Source organism: Euprymna scolopes, chromosome 1, assembly GCF_053919585.1.
Source record: "Euprymna scolopes isolate OS-2025 chromosome 1, ASM5391958v1, whole genome shotgun sequence".
Taxonomy (NCBI): domain Eukaryota; kingdom Metazoa; phylum Mollusca; class Cephalopoda; order Sepiida; family Sepiolidae; genus Euprymna; species Euprymna scolopes.
In genome coordinates, this window is record NC_136482.1 from 14586657 (window position 1) to 14605955 (window position 19299).

At 30.9% G+C, this 19299-nt stretch overlaps 1 protein-coding gene across 6 annotated transcripts in view; it reads left to right on the forward strand.

Annotated features, from left to right (window-relative positions):
• The window catches only part of LOC145283070 (uncharacterized), a 202454-nt gene that overhangs the window by 43523 nt on the left and 139632 nt on the right, over nt 1-19299 (forward strand). The window contains exon 1 of one of the 6 annotated variants that reach the window (XM_080132334.1): nt 6656-6812. The exons of 4 other annotated variants lie outside the window; for them this stretch is intronic. The gene's annotated coding sequence lies outside the window, so the exon portion shown is untranslated. Of the gene's footprint in view, nt 1-6655; nt 6813-13805; nt 14096-19299 lie in introns of those variants that run through there. One more of the 6 variants, XM_080132264.1, reaches the window with a different exon arrangement.

Genomic DNA, 19299 nt, shown 5'->3' on the forward strand with positions numbered 1-19299 from the left:
TGATTTCATACTTTGGAGCAATTTCTATAATATTATAAAACTAGCAGGGGTACCCCACGTTGCCCGGGTGTTTGTAGGTGTGTGTTGAGCAAGAAAAAAAAAAAAAGTGGTAGTAGGCAGGCAAGCTCGAACCCGTACCGCGAAGGAGGAAAAGAATGTAATAATAAATGACGTTTTTGCCGTTGCGTCCATCGCCAAACCAGAAGTGGCAAAGGTTTAAATTAAGGCTAGTCCATCGAAAAGAGGGGATGACTTTTGAAAATATTGGTGAAAAAACCGACCCCTCCCTGTAGAAAAGTGCCGGTGAAGGAATTAATGTTTTTAGCCAATTTTTCAATATTTGTCGTCCGAAGGGTCGAGCTTAAAAACGATACTAATCTTGTGAAAATTTGTCGCCTGTCGAAAGTTTTAGGCAGACATACATATATACACACATACATTTAAACAGACAGGTAAGGTTTATATTATAGAAGATGTATATCTCAAAAAAAGTAAAGAAATAAATTCACTTATTTTTATTTATGCAAGAAGAATGTCTTAATAGATATCACAGTTCAGGAATTTTTGATGAAGTCAAAGAAATAGTGATGGTTGTGACCCAACGGATGCCGAGTACATCTAGTGATATATAGTATTGTATACTTCGAGCTAGAATCACAGTGTAGTATCTGTTCTGATGCTATACTTGGGTTGGTTTGTCCTTGGTCAATGGAAACCCTTCTCTACTAAGGCAATTTTTATTTTTGCCTACTTCTAGAGGGACCCTTTTTGGGGAGCTGGTTTACCCCGACATTAAAAACGACCTTGTGTCACATTTTGTGGGGGAAGCAAATAAATACCCGTATAATAATATTGTATACTATTGTCATGTACAGCATAATCATGAATACACCTCCACTTCTTAATTTTGGTTCTTGAGTAATAATTTCTCATAAGAAAGCTGAAATATATTCTGACCTTTGGTGACCTTTTTCTTTTTTTTTTTTTTAATTTAAAAAAAAATATTCTTTTTGCTTAGTGTCCTTGGCTTCTTACCTAATAAGCATATTGAATTATTGAAATGTAGTGTTGTGTGAATAGTGGATGTTGCTGCTGCTGCTATATGACTACTGCCACCCCTCTTATACCCTTCTCCTATTGTCATCGCCAGCTCCTCCTCCCCACTCTCATGGTTGCAGACAACAACTCTAACAGTTGTCAACCTGCTCGTTATTGCTGCTGCTGCTTTGTCTCTTGTCCAGTCCAGCTACCCTAAGTAAGAAAAAAAAAAAAAAAAAAATCTGCCCACAGCAGCAGGTTTTGTGGGCAGAGAGAGAAAGAATGAGAGATATGCATTGCAGTTTCTTGTCTTCTGTGCTCATTGCAGCCAAAGACACATTAAAAAAAAAAAAAAATTGTTCTAGCTGATGATAGGGCCTCCCACCGGATGCCAGACATTCACCCACTATTTCAGACTTTCCAACCGAGAGATCTTTTTTAGATTCTAACCGTCCCTTTAAGTGCATTTGTTTATATCTCTTTTACACTTGGTTTGCCGAATATATTTACCAGGTAGTTTTTAAAAAAATTCTTTTTCATGATTAAGGTTGCTTGTATGATTACTAGAATGGTTGTACATAAGACTTTAGTATTTGGTTATCTTCTCAACTCTGTTTAACTCAGCATCATTGGGAACTTCTAAGGTTGTTTCTTTCCCCTTATTCTGTATCACTGTCAGGTTTGATAGCACCATTTTCTATGGAATTGTGGTTAGACATGCACTATGAGCTCAGCATGTCAGGTTGTATCTCTGTTTGACGCACTGCCTCACTTTCATTCAGAAATGTATGAACCCATAGATCCTTCTACCCACTATGGATAAAGTAGTTCTAAAAACCTAGTTGTGCAACTAACCTAGGAGAATGAAAACTGGAGTAGCACTAATCTGTATGGGATTTTGAATAAAACCTTTTATTTAATCTATGTGGGTAGCATGTTCTTGTTCCATCAGCCACTACTGAGTAGAAGTCTTAAGTATTAGAATCACCCGCACGGAAGACTGAACCTTCACCCCCCCCCCCCGAAGAGTGTCGCTTAAAACTGAATTTTACTAAGTGCTTTATGAATACCTATAATATGAAGGATTTATTTACCAGAATTCATGGAGACAATAAATTCAATTTTCTAGTCTTTACAATTTTTTAAATACTTTACAAGAAAATTTGAAAAACAAAAGAAAACTTCTTTATTCAACTCCCAAATATTCCTACTCCTATATGTTAAAAAAAAAAAGAAAAGAAACCCATACAACCTAATCCTATTGCAAATAACCTACCGATAAGAATGTACAACACATTTTTCATGGCATTAAATTATCTAACAGGATCGATAGGTCATTAAAAACCAATAAACCAATTGACTGTTCTATACCTATAAACCCAAGAACTCTTATCCATTCTTTCAACATAGGCATACCATTGAAGTCTACTCTCTGTCCACATTGATTCTTCCTCTAAGCTCATCAGAACTAAGTCTGTCTTTAAAATTCGCATTACACATTGTATCGCTTTCATAACATTTTTATCTATGCAACACATGTCCTCAACCCTCACTGGCCAGATTTCGCTCCCATATACCATCATGCTGCATACACATAACTGATAAACTCTCACCTTATTTGATAGTAGTAATGCCCCATCTGGTTTTTATCATATCACCATTAAAAAAAGTTTTTTCATTGGATTTTAAAAATTTGTTTATTTAAAACATAACATTGTGAATTAGTAGACCCCTTCGCTTAAAAATAGACTAAACCAATGCAATATAAGCAAATGTATCTAGTCAACAGTAGAAATCAGTCGAGTTCAATAAACGCTTTTCTTGTAATTTCCAATTAATCTTTCTTTGTACTTTTATTCTGAAGACTAAATGCCTTGATTTATCTATATATAAAGCATTTATATATAAACAACAAAACGAAAAAGTAGTAAATAAGTAACTATATAACAAATGTTACCAAAGGCAAGATAGGTTACTCTTCTACCTACCCGGATAATGTTTTTTGTTTTAACTTATTTTAAAACATTTACTTAATTCGAAAGACCAGTAATACAGAGTTCTTAAGGGAGAACAACAAGATAGCTGACATGAAACTGTCATATTTGAAGTCTTGATAATCACCCAAAACTCAAAAATGAAACAAAATAATGATATAAACCTACCCAATAAATGTCAGTGATATTGAGTGTGTTTCTAAAATATTTTAAAATACAAAAGGCTTATCCAGATAGGTGGAAGAGTAACTTATCCTGCCTTTGATAACATTTATTTGTTATAAATTTGCTTATTTGACTGCTTTTTTTGGTTGTCTGTAGTGAAAAATGTCAGATTTTTTTTCTCTCTTCATTCTATTGGTATTAATCGCAAGGAGTATCCTTCCCGTAGATACATTCATTCTTGTTGATGAGCGTTAAATAAAGTTCCAATTTGATGTGTTTCTTGTTGTTGGAGAGTTTTGAATCAAAGAAATTAGTCACGCCATTGAAAACATTTTGTAAAGTTATTTTGAGAAGTTAGCATACCATGTCAATTTATATAAAGTTAGTTTTTTTTTTTTTTGTTCCTATGTATTTTACTTTCATTCGTGAGTAAACAATCATAAATTTTGGAACACAGCTGTTAAGCATAAGGGTGGATAATGTGGACTCTGTTTAGTTTAAATTAGTTTTATGCAAAAGGGATGAAAAAAACATGGAAGTTCTTTGTGAAAATTCAGATACCTCCAATTTTTTTTTTAAATTCTCATAATGGGGATTAGAAGTACAGAAATATATTAAATTTCCGTATCTTTGAAGTATTTTTTTATGGATCTTATGAGGTATTTTATTTGGGTGCAATCTATCATTTGAAGATTCAAATATTTCACATTTGCATTGAATTTGATTCTGTCATCAGACATCAATTAAGATTTTTATAGATTTTTAAAATTTCATTTTTGCACTTAATTTATTGATTTTCAAAAATCCAATCATGTAATGAATTTTGACAAATATTGGAATTTTCTTGTCATAGCATCATATCTTGATTTTAATCAATCATAAAAGTGGTGCAAAATTGTTCTGTTCATGGAATTCATCCATCCTGGATCCATTAATCTAATATATAAACTGCTATATGTCTGTCAGTCTGTCTCCATATTTTCAAACTCTATCTCCTCTGAAACTAAAAGTTGCAGAGCAGTGCTAGGGGCTTCAAATGGTTGGATTTTTATAGGCCATTTTTTTAATGGGTCTTTAGCTGGTTAAAATTGTTTTTGAGGGGTTAAAAATGAGTCAAAATTTAAAAACTCTAAATATTCTTACCACTCATTATACGTGTAAAAGAAATAAAAAGAAACCCATACTGCCCCAAACTACTGCAAATAATATAGACATAGTTATCTATGATAAACTTTTATGCCATTAAATGATCTAACATAATCAAAATGCAGTTCGAATTTAATCTTCCTCTGATTTTATCAGAACTAAACTGGTCTTCAAGACTTGCATTACACATTGTACTAAGGATTCAACCTCCAGAAGGCCGTTATTTAGCACTTTTATCTGTTGTGCCCTGGGTCCTTCATTTCTTATTCTGCTTGGTGCCGAAGAGGCCATTTTATGTATTAATTTCCTTTATGTGGTGTCAAGGAATTAACTTTCATATGGGATAATCATATTGACATAATGGTTTTTGTCAGATCAACAAAGCGACATAATCAGTACTCAGCTTGTTGGAGTCCTGGTGGCATATTTTGCATATTAAACCCCAACCTTGTTGCAACAGGCCCCTGATAGGAAAGTAAATAGAAATGAGACTGCTTTTACAATAAATGCTATTTTAAGGGTTATTTTTTGCTAACTCCTGGCTTTGTATTTTGGTTTAAATACTCCTAGCTCATTTCTGCAAGGTTGGTAGTGTTTGACCTATACAGCCTTAGTCAAATTCTGCAGGTCCGCAGGCACCATTTTATCTCCAGTACCCAAATCTGGACACCATATAGAATTATTCCTCTTATCCCAATGCTGTGAATCCCAATACTAAAATGGAGACTTTGTTGGTTTGGCCATGCTGCAACGCAGGAGTTTACCCACAAATCAATAGCTCCAGAACCACTTAAAGATTGAAGATTCCCTGAAGGATAGTTGAACACTTGGTTAAACACCATCAAAGCTAATGTCAAATGATAAAAACTTTTGCGTTTGGAAGTGTGAAATTCACTGAATATGTTATCAATAATTATCTTTCAGATGAGGACAATTTTTTTTTTCTTTTACAAAAACGCTAAAATATACTAAAATCTTTAAAAATAAATAAAACTTTTTTATTTTAGAATATGTAAACTTTCCATGTACCAGTACATAAAGAATACTTTAAAGAATCGATACAAAAAACAAAACAAAACAAAAAAACTGAGTGTGAAAATTATAAGTATTAATTGCATTAATTGTATAAAACACATTCAAATTTTGTATTTCAATCTTCGATATCGAAGGCACCGTGTGAATTTTTTTTTTTTTTTTTTCTACACTTGTTTACCCGCCTACCACAAAATGAGTGTATGCTTAGTGGATCGCTTGGACTCTAAGGGGTCTAACAAGAGACAAATGAGGAAGGGTTGAGGTCCCTCAAAATATATTTATACAATGAATATAAAAAAAAGTTAAACCCCTCTAAAGTGCATTCTTTACTTATTAATTGGTGAAAATTTTATATTGATTAGATTATTACCTGATTTTTGGTAAATCTTTAAAGACAGACTGTTTCAAAACTCAAAAGCACTCCATACATTTGGCGGTCACTAATAATATATCTATTTTAATGCATTGCTTCCATTCTGTCTTCAGAGACAATGGATATCCTCTGTAAAAGTAGCTGCATGTGTAATTGTGAAGCTTCTCTATTCCAGTGGTAAGAATAAATTCAGGATGACTTGAACAATGCCAAATAAACGGTGGGCATGTATTGACTAAAATATCACCCATTTTAGTACTGACTAGACTCAACATTGCTTAACTTTGGTGATCTAACAGAAACCAGTATGTCAATGTAATTATGCTGTATAGAAAAGATGCTGACATTCAGATGTACGACATAATCACGTTGGAACACTGGTTTTCATTAGATCACCAACATTAAGCGACATGGAACCTGGCCAGTACCAGATGGATAACCATTTGGAAATGCTAGGCGTTGTTTGTCATCTACCCATAACCAGGATGTATATGATGTAGTTGGGGATTGCTTGTGAATTTCATATTCCCTGTCAACTTCCTCCTTTGAAGGAAGCTGGTATGGCTTGCCCATGTCTAATACCACACTAGGTATTGCAGGTTTGTTTGTTCATTCTGAAAGCGTGTATTATTTGAGCAATTTAAATCTCCAAAAGTCACCAGCGTTGTTTCTCTTTCTTTCTCTCTCTCTCTCTCCTTCCTGCCTATAAAGGTTATCTTATTGTAGCTGTGAGGTTACTGTGACATTATTGACCTTGCATTTGTGTTTGCTGGTTGACTTGACCTTAATAAAATTGAAGTGCTAAAAGTACATGATCTCAACTCGGTTCATTTACTTTTTTTTTTTTCATTTTTTTCTTATTAGTTTTCATACTTTACCATTTTTTGTTTGTTTTAATTGGAACCTGCTGTTCTTTTCAGCAATTTTATTTATGGCCTGCAATGCTTTCTTATAATGAGGACATTTAACCCTTCAGATAAGTGTTGGCGTTATTTGATATTTCTCTTGGCTTTTTGCAGTTAAAAACCAAACCAAACAAAGCAACTCAAACTTCTAACAATGTAATACAGATTTTGTTTTATTAATTTCTATTCTACTGCATGTTGAAACATTGGTTCCTATTAGATCACAAAAGTTAAACAAAATTAAGCCTGATCACAACAAAATGGGTAACCATTTGGAAGTAACAGCTACTAGGAGAGAAGAATGATAACAATGCCTCCTTGTGAAAACTGACGCTGTCAAACCAATTGCAAACCATTGCAAATAGATGTTATCCTCTATGTAATCTCTCTATTTATTTGCCTCCCCACGAGGGCAGTACCACAAAATTAGTTTCTTATGTCTTAGTCTTGAGAGATTTCTCTTTCAATTTACCAAGGATAGAAGAAATGGACAGTATATCAAAACCAGCACTACACTTTGATCCTAAATGTCTATATTTTTACATGTGAGAAAACATGAGGTGGTTATAGTGCATATCATATCATTAAGAAAATTAGTAAAATTTTGTGTGTGTGTGTTAAAAATGAGTTGTAAAATAAATAATTTAAAATGGTTAATTAAAAAGAAATGTGATAAATGAAAGTTTCAAAATCACATTTAAAAATAATTTCATACTAAAAATAAATAGGTCTCTTTAGCTTTAAATTTTATTAATTTTAATAAAGTTAATGATTTTAATCCAAATTTGAATAAGAATTCTAGATATAAGGTTTATACTGTCACATATATCTTGATTTTAATCATTGAAAGTTTAAAAAATGTAAAGTAGGCTACCATAATCGAGAATGGCTTGAAAACTCATTTTTCATTACTAGACAGATGTAAAAGATGGTACTACTTATTTCCTAGTATTACTCCACTTACCCTTGATCCTCATCTTATAATGAATGTTTAGCAAAAAGACATGAAGTGCATTTTTTATGACATGTCCAAGGATTCTCTGCCCCCATCTCTAGGCTCCTTACCAAACACTAACCGTTATTCCAGATGTGCTGGTAAGGAGTGAGGGTTTAGTTCTCTCTCACTGCAAGAACTTAGACACTAGAGTTGGAAAGTGTGATCGAGAAGTCAGTGCCCTCGAGGGGGGGACCTGCAAAAAGTACCTCTACAGTCTTGTCAGCATTCTCTAGTAAGGGTGCCTCAGGTGATTAACAATATATTAACCCTTTCATAAAGGGAGAAGGCAAAGCCTGGGAGAATGGATCTCCTAGAACTGCACAGAACTAAGTTCCCACCCCAAAATTAAGAGGGACCAGATCATTACAGGAATGGTCTAGTCTCTGTTGATTTTGGGGGCCGAGGATAAAAATCCCTAGCCGAAGTATGCTGGTACAGGAACTGTTTCTGTTCTGAGAATTTATTTTATTCCCTGGCAGAATTTTTGCAAACTATTATTCTGACACACTCATAGTAATGACTGGAGTTTAAAAAAAAAACAAAAAAACTTATATAAAAATATTCTAATTTGATTGTTGCATTTTATATCTAAATAATTATATTTTCTTAAAGAAAGTTATAAAAATACATTCCATCCATCTCTATAATATTCTAAACAATGTTATATTTTATTTGTACATTTCAAAAAGTGATTTGGCTTGAAATAATGTTACTCATATGGTACATTTTAAAAATCTAAATTAATTCAGATAAACTTTTCGGTAAGTAATGTTTTGTTTTAATTTGGATTGTCTCCCCTTTTCCCTGTAGAACTCATACGAAAATGAAAAAAAAAAATATTTTCGGTTAGTTAAAGTGCACTAGTGTTGAATTGTTTTTACATTCTTTTTGTACTTATATCTGTGTTTATATTGTAAAATTTAATTTTGATCCTGACTAGTATGTTTTACCAGACAAGCAAAAAAAAAAAAAATAAATAAAATAAAACAAAAAAACAAAACAAAAACGTATTGGTTAGCTTAATAAGATAAGAAAAATGCATTTTTTTTAATTATATCATTCAGACTACTGTTCTCATTTCCAGTGTTATCCTCGCAATGTTTTGGACAATGTGCTCTCTCTTGAACACATGATGCAATAGATGGTTGGTTCTAATCATAGTCTTCTAGAGGTTGAAGGTTCAAACCTTGCTACAGGCAGTACTAAAAATAAAATATAAATTAAAACTTTTACCTGGTCATGGCTGACGAAACAAGAACAATTTATCTCCATGGATTAAATAATAGATTCAGTTCAAAATTCCAAATAGATTTCAGACTTCTATCAAATTTACCTCAAGAAAGTTTGGAGGTTACATTGGTTGTAACAATAACCCCCAAATATAACAATGGTTCGACTAATATGAACTATCAATCCTCATATTGCTTGTTTCTTTCGAATACTCTCTTATTGTCTGAGATTATTATTTTTAGATTTTGAAATGGATCGCAGGTTAAACAAATCTGTATTAATGAAAAACTGATTCCAAATCTTTAACATGCTTCCGTTTTGAAGTCCGCATTTAGTCATCTGATATGTTGATTTGAAAAACATTTTCAGAGATTACAAAACCTAAAGCTTTGCATCCTAGTGAAAAATGACTGTATTTTAATACAATCTAATAGAACTTGTGTGTATATTTGTAAACAATTTTTAAATTTTTACTCTTGTTCATTCCAAACAAGCAGGAAATGGTGATGGAATTCTAAACTCTAGCAGTCTAATAGAAGAAACTATTAGAATAGAAGGCTTTCTGGTATCTAGGGACCTCAACAGTAAATGATTTTGTTACTTGTCAAGAGTATGTACGTCAAGAGGGCACAAATTCTAGGAGTTCGTCAGAGCACATTGTACCAAAGTACCATTAAACAAGCCTAGGTATGTGACATTATGGCATGGAGACAAAGGTTGGAGCTTGGCTAAGTGAGGAACCAATTAGATTTGAGACTTTTTTGTTTCTGTCTAAGAGTTAGATTACTGGTAGATGCAACAGCTCAGATATGGCAACAATATTCCTTGCAGGTGCAAATTATGGCTTTGTAAAGATATAGGATTCTCTCTGGTACAAGTAATTTTCTAGCATAGTAGAGGGAGCCTACCTTCTTTCCAGCTACCGTGGCTGTGTCTTCAATGTATTTGTTCCAATTCATGTGGCCTGTGAATGCTAGGCTGAGGAGTTTGAAAAACGACCTCAAGTAAGGTGTTATTTGTCATGGTAGTTTAAATTTAAAGAACATGTTACTGTTAAATTGCAAGTTCTTATATTTAAACACCGGTGCAAAATATAATGAACAGTATTATTTAATGCCTTATTTCTATAACACTAAATCTACCGAACAAGTGTTACTTGGATCCATTTCATTCTTATTTCTTCTGTAAATCTTTCGATCTTCTGTAGCAGCACTATTTTTAAGTTCCATAGCGAAGTTAAAATTGAACCTGGTTTGATTTAAGAATGAAATCCCCCCCCACACACACACACAAAGGAAAAATTGTTCCTAGTAATTCACTCCCGTTCGTTTGTTCGCACCTTTTCTTAATAATCACACCTTGGATCTTTTTTTAAATTTTGCCCAAGCATTAGTCATGGTGAAAGTAAATTTTTCACTCATGGGGGAGGACCCTGTATACTCTTCTTATTTTAGTTGATTTTTTTTATAAGGTAAGTATTGAAGAATTTCTACATATTAGAAAACTTAAATCGAATCTTTTTTTTTTTTTAATTGTAGTGAAGTACATTAGGGTGGTTGAACAATAATAAATTGAAAGGTGGTTAGTCAAAAGCCACGTTTGATTTGTCATCTTAAATGCAATTTATGTCAAACTTTAAAAGTCTGATCATTTTATAGATTAAATCTGATTTTTGGTTTGAAACGTGAATAAATTGTTGTAAGGAAAAATAACACATCTGTGAAATTAAAAAAAAATATTTTAATGAAAATCACTCTAGACAAGGCGTGAAGCCACTTTATGTAAGGAGCTATCAAAATGAAAGATGATTATAGAAGACAGGAGATGCCTATTGACCTTGATTTTGAAAAGACAAAGTAGGAGGAAAACGGCAGGAAGAGTTCCACAAACCTGTGCTTCACAGAAAGAAGGTAATGGAAAAGGAAACTGATTACAATGAAAAAAAAAAAAATTAAAATTGCGAATTGATTAAGATCACTAGGTTAACGAGTAAAACAGGTTGGAACAGTAGGACACAGAAAATAGATCAGACAATTCTGAAGAACATTTGCCATAACAGTATTTATAGAAAAGACTGAGACTAGCAACATCACGTGTGTGAGAGGCTGCAGAGAAGAAAGGGTGGACCCAGTTAAATTAGATACCTTTCTGCACTTTATCAAGAACCGTCACATGGGGTAGAGATTCACCAGCATAAACATGGCAATACTCCATACATAGCCTAATAGTAGAATAAGAAGCTTCGATAGCGGTTAAGTGGTTAATGATATGAACTGAAAACCTAGGTGTGCCTCACAAACACTTTCATCAAATCCACACCTGATCTTATGTCTAACTTTGTGAGATAGTTAAATAAAATAAGAACATTCAAAAAAGGTGTCTACATGAAATTTAATGTTGATAATAATTTCCAAAGAATGTAGAACATAATTTGTAAACTTCCTTTTTCGTTTGACGTTTTTTCTCTTTTCGTTTTTTTTTTATTCGTTTATATTTCTGCCCCCGCCCCCTTCCCTTAAAAAATAGAGTGTGAGAGTGTTTATCATACCTTTTACATGATAGATTATTTCCTATATAGATGTTATCAATATCATATTGACACACACATTAAGTTTATATAAGTTTGGTTTTGGATGAGCTCGCTATGTCTAACCTCACTGAGTGGTAATATATGAAACCGTTGTCTCTTGATTACTTTGTGGTGCTCGTGCAGGGTGTGAGCTGCACTATTTTTTAAATCGTATTTCCAAGTTTAATTAAAGTTTTATGATATATTGTTTTATTTAATCGTAAGGTCGAAGTATAGAATAGGTACAAAACACCCTCCCCTCCCCATGTTAAGAATGGCTTTTTAAATAACGTCCGGATCACTCTCTGCACTAGTACCAATTTATGTATATATTTCTTTATATTACTTTGTGTCTGTCTATATTTCTTTATATTGGTATATTGTGTGTGTGTATATATTTATTTTATATTTATATATTTTTTTAATGGATTCTTGGGTTTTGAATGAATTCTCTTTAGAATAGAAAACCTGTTTTGAAAATGTTTCAGTTTTTTATACAGAATAAGAACCGTGTTATATACTTTTATAGACTTATATATATTAGGTATGTACATAATAAAGGCGGAATTTTCAACCTCTATAGTGAATAATAGTAAAAACTTGTAAAATAAATTTTAATTATCAGTATTTTTGCTGTATTCTCAAGAAGAATGATTATAAAACGATCTTATTTTTTTTTTTTACCCTCCGTAAAACCTGTGAATTTTCAAAAATTTATCGAAAAGCTAAAATCAGGCAAAAATGGAACCGAATGTTATTTCTATGTAAACAATGAAAATACAATTTTTAAAATTCTCTCAAATCGAATAATTGATTAACTTTAATTTTTTCTACAGACGTATTAAAGAAAAGAAAAAAAGGCTGAACTATGTATATACTTAAAGAAAAGAAAAAAAGGCTGAACTATGTATATACTGAAATAAAATAATATACAAAAATAAATTTTCATATTTTGCTACCCCCCCCCCCCATCCCAACGCGATCATATCGGAAGTTTTTTTTACACATTAAAATAGATGGGGATAATGAAATAAAATTATTTAATTTTGTGTTACAATCGTTGTTGATTTATAGGATTTTTCTTAATTTTTCAGAAAAAGTTGGAAAATATATTAAAATTAAGTTTTACAAAAATAATTTTTATTATGTATTTACATTTTAAAATTCTCACCCGTGAAATTTCTAAATATTTTGAAATTTTTTGTCTTTTTTAATGATTGAATTTTTCAGACTCTGTGTTAAAAAAGTGGAAGTTGACCCCTAAAATGTATTAGTAAACAGACAATCTTGCTGTTATTAATTTAAAATTTTTTTTAAATCGATGCAGTTTTTCATCTTTTGAGCAAATAAAAAATAGATTTAGAAATAGGATATGAATAATTTTTTCTATGGGAGACCAATTTGTTCATCTTCACATCTAACTAATAAAAATCGTCACGTAACCTATATTACTTGTTTCTCCATAGTTAGGACAAAAATATAATTTCTAAACCAAGTAACTGAAACAATTATGAGTTCAAAGTTAATTTGAGGATTTAGTTAAAATTCAAATAATGCTTAGTTTTAGGAATTAAAAATTAATATTTCATAGACTAAAAAAGAATTTAATAGAAATAATTTAAATATTTTTTTCGGCCTACAAATTACGATATTGAAAATAGTGAATTGTCATCAACAAAGAAAATTTGTCAGTTAGGGTTGTCCATAGATACCGGAAGTTAATTGTTTCAGGTGTTGCCTACTCAAATGTGATAAGTTTATTTTTGGATATACATACCTATATATGTCTTTTTCATAATATTTCAAGCCAAAGGTAAGCCTTTTACTCGTATATTTCACTTGACTAATGATTGAACCAAAACTTTAAAAAAGTTATAATTTATATTTGCACTGAATTTTCTTTTCTCTTATATTTAAATGTTTAATTTGGCTGTTTTTCGAAAAATTTGCCGCCATTGTTATATTTTGTCATTTAAGGGGTACTAGTGCAGAGAGTGATCCGGACGTAAATAACGTTATTATTTAAAAAGCCATTCTTAACATGGGGAGGGGAGGGTGTTTTGTACTTATTCTATACTTCAACCTTACAATTGAATAAAAACATCATAAAACTTTAATTAAACTTGGAAATACGATTTAAAAAATAGCGCGGATCACTCTCTGCACTAGCACCATTTAAGGTTTTGTCATTTTGTGATGTTCAAATCAAATTTCGCCGGTTTTATGGAGCGTAAAATAATGTTTATATGCGATTTAAGCCCTCATCCTTCTTCAATATAGAGTAAAAATTACGCTGAATTGATTTCATTTTAAGTATTTTACTTGTATTTTTTTTATGGGTGTCAAAAATTAGTGTCATATATATATACCTCTTATTTTTCAGTTGAAGTACATTTTTTCTTATCTAAAATGTTGGTACTCCTGCAATATTTTACCCACCGATTTCACGATCTTAGCCGAGCGTTGACGAACGCTTTCGGCGTTAACGCCGACGAAAGCCGAGAATTCGGAGCTACGGTGCAAGAACGCTAAAAGTATGTGAATAGCAACAACATTACAAGGAAAAGATATTACACACACACACAACAAAATGGATAAAATTAATACAAAAAATTTGGATTAAATAAATCACAAACATTTACCGTAAGTTTTTTTAAAGTAAAATAAATTTATTTTGTTGAATATATATATATATTTTTTTTGGTTCATTTTGTCTTCCGATAGCTTTTTTTTGGGGTGGGGGGTAAGCAACAGTAATAAACACTTCAATTTTTTGTTTTTGTTTGTTTTTAACAAAACGTTATTAAACAGTAACAACGTTTTTTTTTTTTTTTTTTCCAGTAATGTTTGTAGGAGGGGGGGGACAACAATTACTGTTTATCTTTAGTTCCGACTGGAAGATTTTCTACTGACTGTAGAGGCAAAGTAGGGAGCAAAGGGTTTTCAGAGGATGTGGAAAGAAGCTCCTTCCCAAACCGGGTAGCCTTCCGCGATTTGATTTATTATGGAGACAAAAGGGTTGTGTCCAAATTTTTGTCTCCACATAAATTCGCATAAATGTTTCCAACAGCTCCCGGTTTTTTTTTATCGCTAAATTAAATAGCTGAAATGAAAGGCTGTGTATTTTTACTTTGAACAATAAAATAACTGAAATGAAACGCTATGTGTGTAATTTCAATGAAAATTATTCGTCTGCTGCGCGTTCGTTTGAAGCGCCCTGATTGGCTGATAGAGTATCGTACCGCTCGCCATGTTCCGGCGTTTTCCGACGGATGTCGATCAACGCTCGGCTAAGATCGTGAAATCGGTGGGTAAAATACTGCAGGAGTACCAAAATGTTTTATAAACATTGGCGACATATAGTTGAGAAATTAGTCGAAAGCATTTTTTTTTGTTTGTTTTACCAACTTTTTTGTGGCGTTTAAAAGAAAAACAAACGGTTTGTACTTAGAAGTCAACTAAAAACAAAACAATTACAAGAAAATCTTTGATGTACGTACCCGTCGTGGAACAAAGACATATTCCAAAAATCATATTAAATGATCAAATAGTTTTATCTTTATAAAGAAAATCATTTTAAAACGATTTAAACAGTTTATCAAGACTAAAATGAGATGCAAATCTGAAATATTTAAATTTTCAAAATGTCTTTTTATGACTATTAAAATTTCATAATCAATTAACAAGAATTTTCATGAAATTTACACTTCCTTTTTAACCCTTTGTATAAAACTAAAATTAAACTAAGTATTACTTGCATTAACATCTCTTATGCCTTGCATGTGTGTTTAAAAATTCATAATGATCGATTAATTTAGGACTGAATCCTATACATAGGAATATGTACAAATATCCAACTGGTGTATGCGTTTCAAAATAGCAGATTAATATCTGTTGGGGGTTTTGTATTTCGTAACAGATTGTTAAAGGGGGTGCGGTCCCTCAAAACTCCAATGGAAAGAAAAAAACATGTACATTAAACTATGCTTCTATAGAGTAAAAAAAAATGTCTAAGTGATTTAATGAACTCGTTGGTGAGTTGCAATTTTCTGTAATTAAATATATTTTTATAATAATCCACACAATTATTTCTAGGAGGAAAATGTGATTCCCCCCCCCCCAACAATAGCAAAAAGGGATGAAAAAAAAAAACAAAATTAACAACAAATGAATGTTATCAAAGGCAGGCTAAATTACTCTTCTACCTACCTGGATAAGTTTTTTTGTTATAACTTATTTTAAATGTGTGTTCTTCTTTTATACGTAAAACTAGTGTAAAGTTGAGTTAGTACAAAAAAAAAAAAAAAAATGGTGGTCTCATTAGAATCATAATCGAACCGCGATAATTGCTGAAACTAAAAAAATAAATAGAATACTAATAGAATCACATCCAATAAATATCACCAACCCTGCGAAAATGTAATGGTTTACCAGTATTTTGTTTGATTATCGAGACTTGATTGAGATCATCATTTTGTTTTTCGTTCTAACTCGACGGGCTTTTTACACTACCTTTATTTTAAAGTAAAAAAATCACTTTAAAACAAGTTAACACACACAAACATAACAAAAAAAAACTTGCCCATGTAGCAATGGCAAGATAAGTTACTCTTTTAGAGTAACTTATCTTGCCATTGCTTATTGCCATTGCTAAACTTTTCATTTACTTACCACTTTATACTTTGTTGGCTATTCTGAAAAATCGCCGAAAATATTAATGAAATTTTAGTTTGTATTGAAAAAGGGTGCAAGTTCAGAATTTTACCTAATTAATATTTTTTAATACGAAAAAATATATGTACTCGTCACGGAACGAAAATGTCATATTCAAAAAAACATGTAAATTGATCAAGTAATATTTTTTTTTTAAAAATTAAAAATTCAAACTTTATAAGAAAATGAGACGTTGTTTTGATCCGCCATAGTTAATAAGATGGAGGCTATTTTTGAAATCTGACATGTTCGTTCCGTGATATCAAAGCTTTTCCATAATTGTTTTCTTTTAATTATGTTGAATTCTGGATAAAAATATAAAAAAGTTTATCATCAGTGTAAACGTTTAATAGCGTTGAATATTAAAATAAAATGCATTTTCCTTATTGTAATTTAATTCTGTTTGTTAATAGTTATGCAATTTAAACCTAATGATGGAACCTTTAAATTTCCATTTCGTTTTCTTCTTCTTTCCCCAAATTCTATATGCTCAGTACATATTCAGTACATCTCGCCCATTACGTATGCCTTCGCCCTCTTGTTATTGCAACTATTTCTGTTGCTGTCACGAGGAAGAGGAGGCATATTCCATATTATCTTGTCTAGACATACCTGAATCAATCAAACTTGGTAATAATAAGCCGTTGGTAAGAATAGTCGGAAAAAAATACTACTAGTTATAGAATTCGTCATTTACTTAAAACTGTTTTTTAAATTAAAATTTGAAAACGAAACCAATTTGCTCAACAGATATAGAACGAATTCACTATTGTTTTTAATGGCCATAAAATGTTAATCACAATGCTTTTAAACTACCTTTCTGCAATAGTAGTAGCAACTTATCTGCATTATATATATAATATAGATATAATTAAGTATATTTATGTCAAGCTGACCTAGGTGCATTAGTGTCTGGTCACCTTGACCTCTTCTATAATTTGAAGTTCTTTTTTTTTTTTTTTTTTTTTTTCTAGCGACACGTATTCGTTAATCTTAATTTAATTTAAGACCGTATTTCTCTGTAAATCTTTATGTAATATTTAGCATTAACTTTATATTTTTTCTTTTTAGCACCAGTATTTTAACATTTTTAATGTCTACTTCGCCCGACTCATCCTTATTTTTCAGTGGAAGGATGCAATTTAAGCAATTTATTTATAGCATTTTTTTCTCATTTAAAATGTTTTTATAAACTGGCGACATATAGTTGAGAAATTAGTCGAAAGCAATTTATTTTGTTTTACTTACTAGTATGTGTTTTTTTTTTTTTTTTTTTTTAAATGGTCAACCTAATTACAAAACCAAGCTTCATAGAACGAAAATTTCATATTCCAAAAATCACATAAATTGATCAAGTAGCTTTATTTTTTATAAAGAAAATCAGTTTAAACTATTTAAAACGATTAATATAAAATCGGTAGAATTACAAGGCTTATCTCGCAAGTTTAAATTCTTGTGGATTTATTTACCCTTGCTTATGAGTAAGCAAAAAGGGACTGCTTCGCGTCGCCATCTTTAAAAGGTGGCGACGCGAAGCAGTCCCTTTTTGCTTACTCATAAATTTTATTTTCTTAGAAAGACTACTTGATTGATTTACTTGATTTTCGAAATATGGTATCTTTGTTCCGAGACGGATACGCACATAATAAAGATTTTTCTTTTTCGTGTTGAATTCTAAATAAGAATCCAAAAAATTATTTTATAAGCATTTTAAGTTCCGTACTTTATGAGCAAAGTAATAAGGGGTCGAACAGTTTGTTTAGAAGTAAGGTACTTACTGTGTGTGTGTGTTTGATACTAATTTTCGACACTCATAACAAAAATACAAGTAAAAACTAGTAAAATGAAATTACTTCTTGTAATTTTTACTCTATATTGAAGAAGGATCAGGAGTTGAATCACATATAAACCTTGTTTATTTTACACTCCATAAAAGCGACGAAATTTAATTTGATTTAAACATTGCAAAAAAGACAAAATATAATAATGGCGTCAAATTTTTCGAAAAACGGCCACATCAACCATTTAAAATATAGTTAAAAAAAAAAAAAAAGTCGGTACAAATATATATTATACCTTGTTAAAGTTTTGGTTCAATCATTATTCAAGTGAAATATTGGGGTAAAAAGCTTACCTTTGGCTTAAAATATTATGGAAAAGATATAGGTTTGTGTATATCTAATAAACAAATAAATAAAATAAACATATTTAAGCAGACAACACCTAAACCAATTAACTTCCGGTATCTATGGACGACTCTAACTGACTAATTTTCAATATCGTAATTGATAGCCCAGAAAAAAAAGTAATATTAAAATTTCTCTTCAACTCCTCTTTATTTTAGAAATATTAATTTTTAATTCCTAAAACTAAGCATTATCTAAATTTTAACTAAATTATTAAATTTACTTTATGGGAAACTTATTTTCAATTGAAAAACTGAAAGTCACTTTTTTTTGATTTGAGAAATTTAATTAACTTTGAATTCATATACGCGACGATTTTTATTAGTGAAATACGAAGATGAACAAATTGGTCTTCCATAGAAAAAAAAATCACGTTCGATTTCTAAATATATTTTTTATTTGCTTATAGACGAAAGAGGGAATGGATTAAAAAAAAAAAAAAAAAAAAGACAACTTTTTAAAAATTACTAACAGTAAGATTGTCTGTTTAATAAGTTTTAAGAGTCACAATCTTCCACTTTTTTTTCAGTCTGAAAATTTCAATCATTAAAAAAATATATTTCGGAAATATTTTAAAATTTCACGGGCGAAAATTTTAAAATGTAAATAACTTTTTTTTTTCGTAAAATTAATTTAAATATATTTTTTCGTGCAACTAATTTAAATATTTTTTTTATAAAACTAATTTAAATATATTTTCCAACTTTTTTTTCTGAAAAATAGTATAAATCAGCAACAATTACAGCCCAAAATTAAATATATTTTATTTCATCATTCTAGTATATTTTAATGTGTTAAAAATAAAATGGCAATCTCCCCCCCCCCCCGTGGAGACAAAATGAGAATTTTTTCTTTTTTTGTATATTTTACTTCAGTTTATAGTTCGGCTTTTATTTTATTTTTATTTTTAAATAAGATTTTTTTTAAAAAGTTAACGAAATTGATCAA